Source organism: Lissotriton helveticus, chromosome 3_2, assembly GCF_964261635.1.
Source record: "Lissotriton helveticus chromosome 3_2, aLisHel1.1, whole genome shotgun sequence".
Taxonomy (NCBI): domain Eukaryota; kingdom Metazoa; phylum Chordata; class Amphibia; order Caudata; family Salamandridae; genus Lissotriton; species Lissotriton helveticus.
Window position 1 is genome coordinate 394,861,847 of NC_136062.1, and position 15,031 is coordinate 394,876,877.

The 15,031-nt window shown below is 43.9% G+C and overlaps 1 protein-coding gene across 2 annotated transcripts in view; it reads left to right on the top strand.

Moving 5' to 3' along the window:
• The window catches only part of SHANK2 (SH3 and multiple ankyrin repeat domains 2), a 3,078,421-nt gene that overhangs the window by 1,513,053 nt on the left and 1,550,337 nt on the right, over window positions 1–15,031 (top strand). The gene's annotated exons all lie outside the window — the stretch shown is intronic.

The window sequence follows — 15,031 nt, forward strand, 5'->3', positions numbered from 1 at the left end:
GCAGTACTGAAGATGGGCAATGCGTCATTGTTGAGCCACGCACTCGGGAAGACTTCGTCATCGAACAGGGCAGGATCTGATGATGCTTTGTTGTTGGGTGCATTGCAGCGGTTCTGATCAACACAGTGGTGGCGATGTGTTATATCGGTGGAATGTATCATTTAAATGTTCTGTAGTATTTATTTACTTATCATTTTGTCTTTTTTCCACCATTCAAATCATTTGTTATTCATAGCAGAATAAGGGATAGACCTCAAACTACCCTCAGTAAACTTACATTTAAATCAAACTTTTACAAAATAAACAATCCTGATTTGTTTATCAGATAGTCATTTTATTATATAAAAAACTGATAGCTACTGGGGCCACCCTTTAGACTCGTGGGGGCCGAAACTTGTAACATGCTGTTCTCTACGAGTAAGTGTAAATCAATTTTAGTGTTTCCCCTGATGGTGAATATTGCCAGTTTGACTATCTGATAAACCAATCAGAGTAATGGCTGCTGCTTATTTTAAATAATGACTGGTTTTATTATGATTGTAATCTATCTCACACAAATGCATTGTATGTATTGTATTGCTTGTTACTTATTTAAATAAAAGTTTGATGCATGTTTACTAAGGGAAGTTTGAGGTCTATCCCTTATTCTGACATGAATAACAAATGTTTCAAATGTTGAAAAAAAGACAAAAATATAAGTAAGTAAATACTACAGACCATTTAAATGATAGAATGGCCTGGGTTTGTTGAAGTAAAAAGCAGCAATCCAAGTGATGGCTAGGTATTTTGTTGTTTTGGAATTTGATAGGCCTACCTAGTCACCTTTAAGAGGGCCAAACCCCTTTATCAATAACACTTTCTAAAAGTGGCAGTACCAAAATAGTAATGTTAAATCCAACTTTACCAGTAAAGAGAGTTTTTCATCCAAAGATCTAAAACATGACTAATCAGGAATATCAAATTAAAAGTGTATTAAGGAATTCCCATTGTTAACCTAAGAGAGGAGTAGGCCTCACAATAATGAAAAAAGAATTTGGCTGGTTGTCACTACCAAGAAAGTGCAAAATTTAAAAGTACATTTCCTACCTTTTACGTTCACAGCACCCGGCCTTATGTGCTACCTACGGACTACCTTAGGATTGACTTGCGTGTAATAAAAGGGGAGTTTATGGTTTGGCAATGGGTTTTAAATGCCTAGTCAAAGTAGCAATAATTTGCCACTTGCCACTGCAAACAAAGGCTTTGCAGTGTCAGGCCTGAGACAGGTTTAAAGTTCTACTTGTGTGGGTGGCACAATCCGTACTGCAGGTCCACTAGTATGTAGCAATAAGTTTACAGGCCTTGTGTATATGGTATACTGCTTGACAAGGGATTTATTAGTAAACTACATATACCATTTGTGAATAGACCAATGCAACCATGTTTAGGGAGAAGCACATGCACTTTAGTAGTGGTCAGCAGTGCTAAAGTGCTCAGAGACCTGAGGCCAAGAAAAAGAATCCGCACAAAGAGGTGGTAAGCAGGCAACATTTTCTGGGGAAAGAGCGCCCTAAGCATGACAAGTCAAACAACTTCAAAAAGTAAAGCAGTGAATAGACCAAACAAAAAGAATCTACACTAGGTTAGAAACAGAGAACTTAATTTCATGAATAAAATAAGACCAAAACACCATAAATCCAATAAGTAGAATGTGAGATATTTTCTTTTAAAGAATAAACTGTATAATATTGCTTAAATGCAATAAGCGCTTACTTGGGATATCTGGTCGCACCAGAACTGGACAAAGTTAAAAGTCCAGGCTGACCGTAACGGAGCACGTCCATGTATCTACATGGACGCAGTGAGGCGAATATTCGGCCTGCAGCCGTAGCGATGTATCAGAGTCGATCCACAGAGTGGGAACAATTCACGCTGCTGATCTGAGCAGCTGTGTGCTCTAAAGAGCTGCAATGAGTAGATGTGTCTTTGTCCATGAGGATACCATTGACGGAGATGTGGAGACCTTGCACAGTAGTGGTTCTGAAGGCGGTGCTTTGGTGCCACGCCACGCAGTAGAGGCGAGATGCACCGGTTCCAATCCACCCAATGGAGCGATGCACCTGTTCTGATCCATGTAATGGTACCGGTACGAAAGAAGATGCATCAGTTTTGCTGAAGCAAGCACCTTAGGCCCACTTCCTAGGGTCTAGGACTAAGGGTGACACCACTTGGCAGGGCATATTCACAGATGGCACAGTTCAGGTGCAGAAGCAGGTAAGGTGGAAGTCTTTTAAGTCCCTGAAACTTCAGATTAGGAGGCCAGTCAGCTAGCCCACATAGTCACTCTGGGTTCAAGTGAGGCAGGTCCAGTACTTCCCACCGAGGCACGGGAACAGCAGGCTGTGAGGCAGCAAAGCAAGGAATGAGTCCGTCATAGCAGAAATCCTTCAGAGTGCCAGTCCTTCAGCAGCATAGCAGTCCTTCTTCCTGCCAGAGTCTTCACAGGTTCAGGTATGTGCTGGGGTCATGGTGCTGGGTCCAGCGCCCCTCCCTCCCATCCTGTCAGGTTGGCCCATCAAGTCACACCTAAGTAACCACTGTGTGTGGCTATTTAGGGGGAATACACAAAGGCCAGCTTTTACCCTCCCCAGATGTGTATCAGAGGTAAGCATCAAGCACCAAATGACTAAAGTAAGAGAATGCCAACTTTCTACAAGTGGCATGTTCAGACTGGAATTTAAAATTCTACTACATTATAAATTGTAATTTTTTATTTGGATTCTAGAGACATGAAACTCAGAGAGTGTATCTCTACACAATTGGGACTTATACCTAAAAAAGGTAATAAGATAATCCCAGTGTTAGTCTAGGGTAGAATGATAGGCCTTGCTGTAGTGAAAAATTAATTTGAGAGTGTTTCATTACCAGGAAATGTAAAACTTAAAAATACACGTCCTGCCTTTTAAATACATTGCACCCTACCCTCTGGGATGTCCAGGGTCTACCTTAGGGATGACTTATATGTATAAGAAGGTTTGGGTCTAGCATGGTGTTTATCTTGCCAGGTCGAAGAGGCAGTGTAAACTGCACACACAGGCTCTGCAATGGCAGGCCTGAGGCGTGGTTACAGGGCTACTCGAGTAAGTGGCACAAGCAGTGCTGCAAATCCACTAGTGGCATTTAATTTATAGGCCCTTGGCACATGTAGTACACTTTACTAGGGACGATTAACTAAATTAAATATCCAAATTGGGAATGTTTTAGAAGACAGAGCACATGCAATTAAGCACTGATTAGGAGAAGTAAAGTGCTCAGAGTCCTAATACCTGCAAAAACAAGGTCAAAAAGGTGGAGAAGGAAGGCAATAAGTTTAGGAGTGATCCTGCATAGAGGACCATTTCCAACAATACATATATATTTTAAATACAAACAAGTTATCGTCTAGTAATTTAGCCACAGACCTACAATCAGATGTCTCCTATAAGTGGAATCTTCTAGTCACCCCATTTTACAGAGTTTTAAAACTTAGGCCTTTATGTATCCACCCATTTCCCCAGAGAAACATAATTGGTAAAGCGCTCTGACACTTCAGGCCACACATTTAGTTGGATCCAGATGGTTGCTAACGCGGGATTACTGGTTACTAGTTACCTTACCAAATCCCAAACTATGTCGACTGAATCGTTGGTACCTGTCATTGAGTAAAAGGTAATCTTACAATAAATCAATCAATTTAAGAACTTACACCACTCTAAATGACCACTGACCAAATTTTAGGTTTCAAAGATTTAATATAAAGTCAAAGATAACTGAAGATACAAACTTCTCAAAATGAGATTAAGAAGATAAATCGGTATCACTATGAACATGAACTTTTTGAATAGTCTGAGTCTGAAAAACAGAATAATAAGTACAAGCTCGAAAACCATAAGGGTTGCCAAAATGGATACAAGTTGCAACCTCAAAGTCATTACAGAAAAGAAAATTAAGGTTAGTCTGTCCCTACACTATACTAAGTGACATCCCTACTTAGCAAGATCTTTACCCCTCTAGGTGTCAGCCGTGGTGACTTCCTAAGAAGATCACGCACTTCTCTTTGTCTCTTCTCTGATAATGGGTCTCTCCTGATCAGCCTATCTGCCTACCCATCCGCTTCCTTAGGCTCCCAAAATCATCTGCTCTGCTCTCTCCCCGGGTCTCTTTCCCTAATACCAAATCACATTTCCAACAGAAACGCCCCTTGGGACGCCCCTCACGTGGTATATCTTTGCGCGGCAAACTCCATGATGGTACTCTTGAAGACCCTCGTTAAAGTTGACCTTGGTTCCCAGGCTTCTTCTCCAGTGCGCTGATACCCCCTGAAATTCCTGGAAACTCCTACAGGCCTGCGCCAAGCGCCACTGAACAAAGCCCCTTTCATTCTAGCTGATTAAGACCCTTGCACCTGCATCCAGTCCGTCCTGCAGTGGGCCTCAAATTCCAAACTTCACCATATCTATGAGTCATAAAACACACTCCAAGCTCTGTGCTGGACACCTCTCGACTTCTTCCTTAACGAGCACATGGTAGTTCAAACGATATGACATTATCAGTTCAGGCCTACTTGATTTACATGAAACAGGTCCCTGCACTCTTAAAACATTAACTTGATTTAAACAACATTCTTAACTAGCATACGTTTCTAAAATAACACATCTATAAAGCATATATTTCAAACTTAGTTCGATAATACATTTGGAAGAACCACGTCAACCTTGTCTCACATTATTTTAGCAGCACGTTTAGATTTTCTGTGAATTGCCATGAGGCCTACACATTATACTGGTTTTGTAAAGTTCTATTCAACTCTAACATGATTCCTTTAACATGAGAACATGAAGTTTTCATTTTCATCCCAAACATTTCTACATTAGTCTCACACAGTTATGATTATTGTTACTCTACTTAAACATTCTATGCATTTCACCACTGAATATAAGACACTCGGTGTATTTCACTTCTAAATATAAACACCCTGGTGCAAAGTACATGTAAACTAACTACGTGCTTGTAAATATGGTACACTTATACATTTTTTTCAAACTTGTGCTCTCTCAGTCCCCCCTTTGATGACCTTCAGGGGTCATCACCATCAAGACACTAAAAATGTAGAACCCTTCAAAGTGAAGTCATGGCAGTGCCACCTCTTTTCATAGTCTCCAATGCTTTCAGACTCTTGTATTGAGTGTCCTGCATCGCTGTCAACTCTTCCTCCTGTTTCCTCATAATTCTCTGCAACCTATTTGCTCTATAACATTGATACAAACGCACCAATCCCCACAAAGTGATTACGCAAATCACAATTATGATGATGGGTTTCAGTATGTACCAAACAATACCCTTTCCTAAGTTGGCAAACCAACCTCCAACTTTACCCATTCCATGACCTACTTTTTCCCACACGTTTACTTTTGCCAGGTCCTCAATTTCGTAGTGTATGGCAGTGATGTTTCGTATATACTTCTCTAGAGGTTTTGAATTGTCTGGAATGTAAGTGCAGCATTCCTGGACCTTCAAAGCCTTACAGACTCCTCCCTCTTTAGCTAACAGGATGTCTAAAGCAAGTCGGTTCTGAAGAACCATTGCCCTAATCGATTGCATCTCCCCTTCTATCAACATCAATGATCTTGCAGTACTGGCAGATAGCCTATCTACGACTGTAGCTAACCTCCTGATCTTAATGTCATTCAGTATCAGTCCTAAGAAAGGGAATGCAGCACCGAGTACATCTCCAACTACTTCTGCTGCACCCAGCCCTCTCTTCCACCTAGTTGGTATTTCTTTCTTTGTCGTTTCTAAATTCTCAACATGATATATTTTAGGGAAGACAACAGCCAGATAGCATGATCCGTACCAATTATCTGGTAGCTTCACATAGGCATTTCTTCCACATACAAAATATACATTTGGAATTGCTTGCATCCCCTTCAAAAAATCCTTAGAGTAATACTCCAGTTGAAAGGCATGTTCACAATTGACTTGACCTACATAAAAATTCTCATAATAGGAGTAACTCCTGTGTATGCACAGTTTCCCCCGTTTCTCCTTATCCAAAGCAATTGGACCAATACTACCTTTTCTTTGATGTGCCCTTTCCTCCTTGGTCCAATCTGTTTCCCATTGTCCTGATGCCTTCAAAATCTTCTGCCTCCTGTATCTAGTATCTACCTGTCCTATAAACTTTTTCTCAACTTCTGACACTTGACAAGTCAGATTGTTTCTTCGAGCATGTGAAGTATCTAACGTTTTCCATGGAATAAACCATTTGTGTAATCTGTCTTCGCTTTTGTAATAGTCCCATTTGTTCAAATGCTTGAAATTCGGGACCTCTGGCAATGTCGAGTCGAAATTCGAGAAATAATACTCAAATCCATCTCGTCCATAAAATATGCTCAACAACAAACTGCATGTGATTCCATATGTCAATGGAAGATGATGGTACCTGATACCCTCCTCCACAGAAGCTGGTAATTGCATACAAACGTAGCAATTCTTCACCTCCATGGCGTCAACGTATTCATAAAGCAATTTAGCATAAGCATTTGACCTGTAATTTCCCTGTGACTCATCCATGTGTAACCTTTTTACTTCTGCATCTAACAATGCTTTGTCTTTATCATTGATGTTTCCCTTATCATTAGCAATAGGAGTTCTCGGTGTTGACACTCCCTTGTCCTCCTTCACTGCAACTGCATCCCTCTCGTGTCCCACTATGTATGAGACAGTAACCACTAAAACTATAAGGGAAATCACCACTCCCAACAGTGTGCCAACTATACATTTTGCCCTGCGGTTCGGGTTGCCAGCCTCCATGTTCTCAAACAGTGTAGTTCTTGACTTTCTTCCAGCATTCACTTCTTCTCTTTCCTGAGCCAAAAGTCTTTCTTTCTCGCAATGTCTTTCTTTTGAACACTTGGAAGCTTGACAATTTATTTCCGCAAAACAGTTCAAAGTTCGGTAGAAACAGACAACCCTAGCCCTTCTCCATCCACTAAAAGGAAACCCCTATCACTTTTCTTCTTCCACTCGGCGCTAGGTTATCTTGCAACAAGTTTACAATTTCTTTTCAAAAGTCTTATTTTCATCTAAAGTTATGTATGGCTCAAGGAGGGACACTACGTCTTCATAAATGTCCATCCGAAGTATCATTCCCTCAGGTTCTGGGCAGTTCGTACCACAACATGGAAAGTCAACTGTTTCTAGGATTATTCTCCTTATTTCGCTCTGGACAAGTGGACGGACGAAATTGAGAGTTAACGTTTTTTCAATTTCTACTCCTGGTACTATCAGCTCTACATCCACAATCACAAAGGGGTCCGTTCTAATCAGGATCACTTTCCTCACCTTTCCAGTTCTGCGCCCCCTTGAAGACATTCGCAATATGGTATTAATCCACAACTATGAGCGCTCCTAGGATTTCTACTACTCGCTCAAGCATTTCCAAACGAAGAAGAGTTCCCTCCAATATTGGATATCGTGAACAGCAAACTGGAAACTCAACTGTCTCTAAAATCAATTTTCTTATTCCGCTCAGGAGAGGAGGATGAACGATGTTGAGTGTCAGCAACCTTTCGGTCTCCGCTCCTGGCAGTAGAAACCTTATTTGCACTGTGATGATCGGGTTAGTTCTGACCAGGTCCACTTCCTGGATCCTCCCGGTTCTGTGCCCCCCAGACATCTGCAACGAGGTAGGTCCAGTCGGGAGTAGAGTATCTTCTACTAGGCACTCGCACCCTCCTTGATCTTCTAAGGCCCTCCTCGGCTTGATCCTGGATATCTTCTTCTGGATCTGAGTCTTCGGATATAGGAGTAAGCGTTTCTTCCTGGGCCGACCTCAAACTTAGCCTTCTTCTCCTTGCTGGCCAAGTGGCAGCTCCAAGCCTTATTCTCCTATTCCTTGTCCTCTCACTTGGTTCTTGGTCGCTCTGATACGGATCTGAGTCTGAGTCGTATTCACTTCTGCTCTCTCCTTCAGTTGCGTCTTCTGTCTCACTGCCGTCCTGCCTTCGCTCTTCTTCTGAATCCGTTGCGTTCCCAACTTCTTCCGACACCTCCTCAGCTGCTGCAATCCCTTCTTGCGACCCTTCTTCCACTTCCGGGCTTTCGTCTGGGATAGGAGCTGTTCCTTCTAGAGGTGCTGGAACTCTTCGAGTATGGGATGCATGGATCCAATTTGGCAGCCCCCCCGCACTTCACCGCGGTGTTCGTTATCAGGATTACCTGAAAGGGCCCACGCCAGCGAACATCTAGGCAGTTCTTCCGAACGTGTTTTTTAACCAACACCCAGTCCCCTGGGTTCAGGTCATGACACAGGTTCATCGATGCTGGAACTTCAGCCGCATGCACCTGAAGGGACACAGAATGGATGGCGTCAGACAGTCCTTTACAATAATCCAAGATCAGATCATCTGTAATATTCAATAGGGCAGTAGTTGGAACTGTGGGAAGTCTCATGGCCCTCCCCATCAGGATCTCGTGGGGAGAGAGACCTGTCCTCCTGTCAGGTGTGCTGCGCATGCTCATGAGCACTAAAGGAAGAGCATCTGGCCAACTCAAAGATGTGGATGCCACTACTTTAGCCAATCTATTCTTCAATGTGCCATTCACTTGTTCCACAATTCCTGAAGCTTCTGGTCGATAACTACAATGCAGCTTTTGATCGATATTCAGTGTGGAGCACAACATCTTCACTATTTCGCTGTTAAAATGTTTTCCTCTGTCAGATTCCAAAGAGGCAGGCACCCCGAAGCGCGGTATCAACTCCCTGAGCAACAATTTAGCCACTGTGAGTGTATCGCACCTACGTGTAGGGTACGCTTCAACCCATCTGGAAAATACGCATACAATCACCAACACATACCGAAGGCGATTAACTCTTGGCATTTCGATGAAATCTAGTTGCATTCTATTGAAAGGCCCCCCCGACCTCCCAATGTGACTCAGTGTGACTGGTGTTCGCTTGCCTACGTTCAGTTGTTGGCAGGTAACACATCGCTTGCATACTGATTCTGCTGCTATTCTAAATTTAGGGCAATACCAAGTTTGCCTAAACACTCTCATCATAGCATCCCTTCCTAGATGTACTGGACCATGTATTTCTCTCGCCATGGGATTAGCTAATTCTTCAGGTAACACAGCTCTCCCATCTGCTGAAACCCAAAAATCCATTTCACTTCGCACACAACCTGCTGTTTCCCATGCCCTTTTCTCAGTTTCTGGTGCATTCTCCTGCATTATTCTTAAATCCTCCCAAGTGTCTACAGTTTCTAACATCATACTTAATTCAGTCTTTTCTTCTGCACCTTCTATTTCCACCTTTGAGAAAGAATAATTTTGTTCCGCACAATAGCGTGCGACTTCATCAGCGTATCTGTTGCCTTGTGACACAAAATCTGTATTCTTAGTATGAGCTACACACTTTACTATTGCGATGTCAACTGGACCTTGTAATGCTTCTAACAACAGCCGCACAAATTCTCCATTTCGAATGGGCGAACCAGAGGAGGTCATGTAACCCCTCTGAGACCACAACTGCCCGAAATCGTGAACCACACCGAAACCATATTGGCTGTCCGTGTAGATGGTGACTCTCTTTCCGTTTCCTGCTATGCAGGCACGAGTTAGGGCAATAATTTCTGCTACCTGTGCGGAATGTACTCCTTCCAGGCAAGCGGCTTCCACAACTCCAGTAATAGTACAAACAGCATAAGCTGCTCTCAACCGACCAGTATCGTCTCTTAAACATGAGCCATCAACAAAATAAATTTCATCGGGGTCAGACAACGGCTCATCCACAATATCTGGTCTGGGTTTCGTGCATAGTTCAGTCACATCAAGGCAATCGTGGTCTTCACATCCTTCGCCTTCTATTACAGTAGGTAATGGCATTAAAGTAGCAGGATTCAAGACAGAGCATCTCCTATGAGTCACGTTCTCCGCAGCAAGGATAACTTGCTCGTAGCGCGTGAGCCTACTATTGGTCAGATGCTGCGTCTTCGTCCTGGTCATTAGCAATTCAACTGAATGTGGTACATACACCACCACTGGATGTCCCATCACAATACTCTCGCTCCTTTCAATGCTGACACCCGTTGCAGCAACGGATTTGAGACATCCGGGCAACGCTGCGGCTACTGGATCTAATGTAGCCGAAAAATATGCAACTGGTCTACGGGCATTTCCGTGGGTCTGTGCCAAGACTGACAAAGCACATCCCTCTCTCTCACAGCAATAGAGTGAAAATGACTTCTCGTAATCGGGCATTCCCAGAGCCGGAGCATGACACAAATCGTCTCTCAGCTGCAAGAACGCCACCAAGCATTCTTCGTCCCATGGTACCGGATCACTCACCTCCTTGTGCGTCAGTTTCTGTAAGGGCTTTGCTTTCAGTGAAAAGTTAACTATCCACTGTCGGCAGTAGCCCACCATTCCTAGGAACATTCTAACTTCTCTCTGTGTCGTGGGCGCATTCATCTTCATTATCGCCTCAATCCTCTCTGGGGACACCTTGCGTTTTCCTTTTTCTAACCGGTGCCCCAAATACTGTACTTCTGTCAGACAGTACTGTAACTTGCTCGGAGATACCTTATGTCCATTTTTGGCTAAATGATTCAGTAAGGCAATTGAATCTGCTTTACAGGCTTCCTCTGTCTCTGACGCAACAAGTAGGTCATCTATGTACTGGACCAGAACCGAGTTCTGCGGCAGTACTAGATTTTCGAGATTCTTCTTCAACAACTGGTTGAAGATGGATGGGCTGTCTGTGAATCCTTGTGGGATTCGACACCATGTTAAAACGCGATCTTCCATTTTAAAAGCAAAAAGATACCTGCTCTCTTCATCCAATGGGATGGAAAAGAAAGCCTGGCAAAGATCTATCACTGTGAACCATTCTGCTTGACATGGTATTTGAAACAATATCACTGAAGGATTCGGTACCACGGGACAACATGAAACGACTATGTTGTTAATTTTTCGTAAATCCTGCACTATCCTGAATTTCCCGCTAGGTTTCTGCAAACCCATAATCGGGGAGTTACAAGGACTACCCACGATTTCTTTCAGTATTCCCTGTTGTATCATTGACTCGATCACAGGTTTTATTCCCGCAATCGTTTCCTGGGACAATTTGTATTGAGGCGTTCTTGGAAACTCAACATTTGGTTTTACCAGAATTTTTACCGGTTCTACCCCTTTAATCAATCCTATATCTTCTCCTGTGAAATCCCACACCTCTGACGCCACTGCATCTCTTAAATCTTGGGGAAGATCTTCTACAGTCAGAGTAGGATATAGTTCTACACAGAATTTTGAATTGGCCACCTTAAAGGTAGCATCATCGTCGGTAGTCTGTACCTCCACTCCTTGTGGGGTGCAGTATATGGTGCAATTCAATTTGCACAACAAATCCCTTCCTAACAGACATACCGGACTCGAGTCACAAACCACAAACTGATGTTCGTTCATGTGGTTTCCAATTTTCACAGACACTGGTTCTGTCAAGGGACTAGTCATTCTTTTATTTGCGACTCCTACCACCTGAATAGTTTCCCCTGACATTGGCAAGTCTGGAACCACCGCTGATCTCAGAGTCGAACGAGTAGCCCCAGTATCCACTAAGAACGTAGTGGGACACCCTGCTACTTCTGCCTCAACAAATGGCCCTCTTTGATCCACTTCTAGGACTGCCCCGAGGGTACAGTCCTCTTCACTGCTCACACGTTGTCCTGTCAATGGATCAATGTAGTAACACTTTTCTTCCTCGATGAAGAGAGGCATCTGCTTAAAGACCTTACTCCCTGTCGCTACCTTCGGTGGCTGTGGGAACTGGGCCCGTGGGGCCGAAGTCCCCCCTTTGGCCACCTTGCCTCCTGGAACTGTCACCTTTGGAGTTGGGACTTCTTGAACCTGCTCTTCTACTTCTAGCTCTCCATTTTCGGGGTTAAAGGGACACTCGCGTCGCCAATGCCCCACCTGGTGACACTGATGGCACTTTGTCGTTTTCTTTAAAGTGGCAAAGTCTATCCTAGGTCTCTGCCCTTCTTCATTATCTTTGTTCTGACCGTTTGGTTTTTGTCCCATCCCCTGCTTCTGCTGGCCACCCTTCCCAGCGGACTGCATTTGCACCACCATCAATTTCTCCTTTAGATTCTTGGCTTTAGAATCTATCTCGTCACTACAGTACCTCGCATAACGTAAAATCTCATCTAGTGGTTTGTTCTGCCAACAGATTAAATGTTGCTGTATCATCAAACAAATATCAGGTCTCAACCCCAAGACAAACTTTGACACAAACTGCCCTATATCTTTGGGATCCATTACATCTAGTCCACTGTATTGCTTGAATGTTTTCAATAATCTTTCATAAAACTCGTGAACTGTCTCCTTGGGTTCCTGCCTTGTTCGGTCTATTTTCACCCAATCTATATCCTGTGGTGGTACCTTATCTTTCAGCCATGCTATTACCCTTTCATACTTTCGCATGACAATCTCGGACAGTCCATTAGTCCGAACATCCCTCGCTGGTTCAGTATTTGGCCATTCAACACTAGTCTTGCACGGGGTCCACAAATCAGATGGGACCACGATGTCAAACAACGTGTTCAAATCTATCCACAGTACTTTCGAGATTTTGACAAACCTCTCTACCTGTTTATACCATTCTACTGGATTGTCCCTCAACTTCGGAAATGAGTTGGTAAATGCAGCTAAGTCTCCTCTACTCCAGGGCACATGTACATAATTTCCATTTGATATTTCTCGCAAAGGGAATGCCTCCATCTGCATTACCCTTCCCTCAGGGGTCATCACATTTGTACTTCGCCTAACTGTGCCCTTTTTCGACCACCTTTCTTCCCATTTGTCCAATTCTCTCCACACTCTTATCCCTGATACCAGCTCTCTTATGTGTGTTTTTAATCCAGTAGTTCTCTTCTCATCTAGATCCTGGTCTGCGTACTGTAATCTGTGGTTACTCTGTAATGCCCTTGTCCTAGATAAATCCACGGCATACCTGTCTGCCAAATCAGTCAGTTTCTCATGAAACGCTCTAGCTTTCCTAGTAATATTCTTTGCCATGAACAATAACTCATCCTGTTCATACAATTCTATCCTTTCCAAAGGTAATGTTCCATCTATTATCTCGTCAACATCTGATTTTAAACTAGTAACATCAAGCCTTTTTGCCTTAATTTCAGCTTTCAAGACACTCAATTTAGCTCCTCCATCCGCATCTCTCCCATCCCAGCTCCGAGATCTACGTTTAGGTATTGGTGAATTATAGGGAGTCCTCCCCTGTTCCCATCTCTCTAGGTCCCATGCCTTTCCATCTTCTCGGGGTGGGTGGTGAAACACTCCTTCATGCCTCCTAGCCTCTCTCTCCCCATCCTGGCTAGTTTCACGGGATGCAGGGCAAGATGTTCCATTACTCCCTCTTTCTTCCTCATGCATCTGTGACCTCCGATCACTCGATGTATGACGTGACCTTTCACTGTTCCCTCTTTGCCAGTGCTGTACATTTTCCCCAGGTGCGTGTGAGTGATGAGTGCACCTAAACCTATCTCTGTACTCTTGCGTTCTTTGGTCTCCCTCTGTTTGCGTGAGGCGAGACACTTCCTCACACTCCATACTCCTCGTATTCTGTTCCTGCTGTTCTCTCTGATTTGTAGGACATGCATCCCCTCTATTCTCGGGACTTCGGCCTTCCCGACCCTGACTGCTTTCGCTGGCCCCACAGTGAGATACAGTCCCGTTACCCCTGCTTTCCCACTCTGGTTCCGTTCTTGTCCTGTTACTCAGGGATACTGTGGACCCGTCCCATTCCCTCAAATCAGCTCTTAATTCTGAATAGGGTCTTGGCCGCGGTCCCCTTAGATCCACTCTCGGACCTCCCTGTTCTGAATTGGGACCGACAGTTGTGTCTAATGGGGTATTCCATGTTACCGATCCTGGCAATTGCTTCCATGCATTTGTCACGTTATTCCTCCTTTCCATCTCGATCCTTTCTCTATCCAATTGCCTCTGTTGTTCCTCTCTATCTCTCTCAGGGTTATAGATCGAAACTATGGGTCCTATGGTAACAGGCACTTGAAGAGCATCTGGCAATCCAAAGGACTCAACCCTTTCGGTGGCTGGCGTTTTCTGCACCACAAACCTTCCCACTACACTCTGTGCTGTACTAGGTTGAGGTGTCTCCCCACCTTTGATAGGTGTCCATTCCGATATAGGGAGTGGTGTATACCCCTCTATGGCATTCCCATCTTCCCTTGCAAGCCCTCTATCTTCAATTTCCTCAACTCTCGGAGGTGGTCTATCCATTAACAATCTATTTATCAGATTGTCTTCCGACTCGCTTTCCTCGTCTTCTTCCATGAGGTTTCCTCCTCCTGCCACCTCCCTCATCGGATACATTTTTTCCACCTCAATAACCTGTACCCTCCACCGCTTTGCTTCCTCATCCCATTTAGAATCTTGCACTGCTCTTACCGATCGCGTCAGTCTTTGTTGACGCCTGTTCAAATTTCTGTCGTGTGCCGCCCTAATCCATGCATTAAGGGCCTCAAACTGTGTAGGTCTAGGTGAGGGTTTCAATGAGGACATAGTTGCTTTTAGCCGATGTAACACCTCTAACTTAAACGTCCCGTACTTTGGGAACTGCATTTCCTCATTCCCTTCCGTAAGCTTATTCCAAGCCCCAATCCATAATATGGTATGCAGCCCCACATTCGTTGCCATATAATGAGCTGGTGTACCCTCCGGCGGAGCCTCTTCCCCGTAATAATGTTCACTTCGTTTACGTTTAAAAATCCCTTTCAAACACTTAAAACACTTCATGATTTCGCTCTTTCTCTGCGTTTGTTTACTTCCTGATGATATTCCACCAATCTCAGCCCCGTTCACACTAACTGGCCTATCCGTACGCGACTTTCCTCCGACGTCACTCTAGCTGCCCAACCAGAGCGCGGCTCTAGCTAACGTCACACCAACCGCTCAATCACAGCGCGGCTCTAGCCGA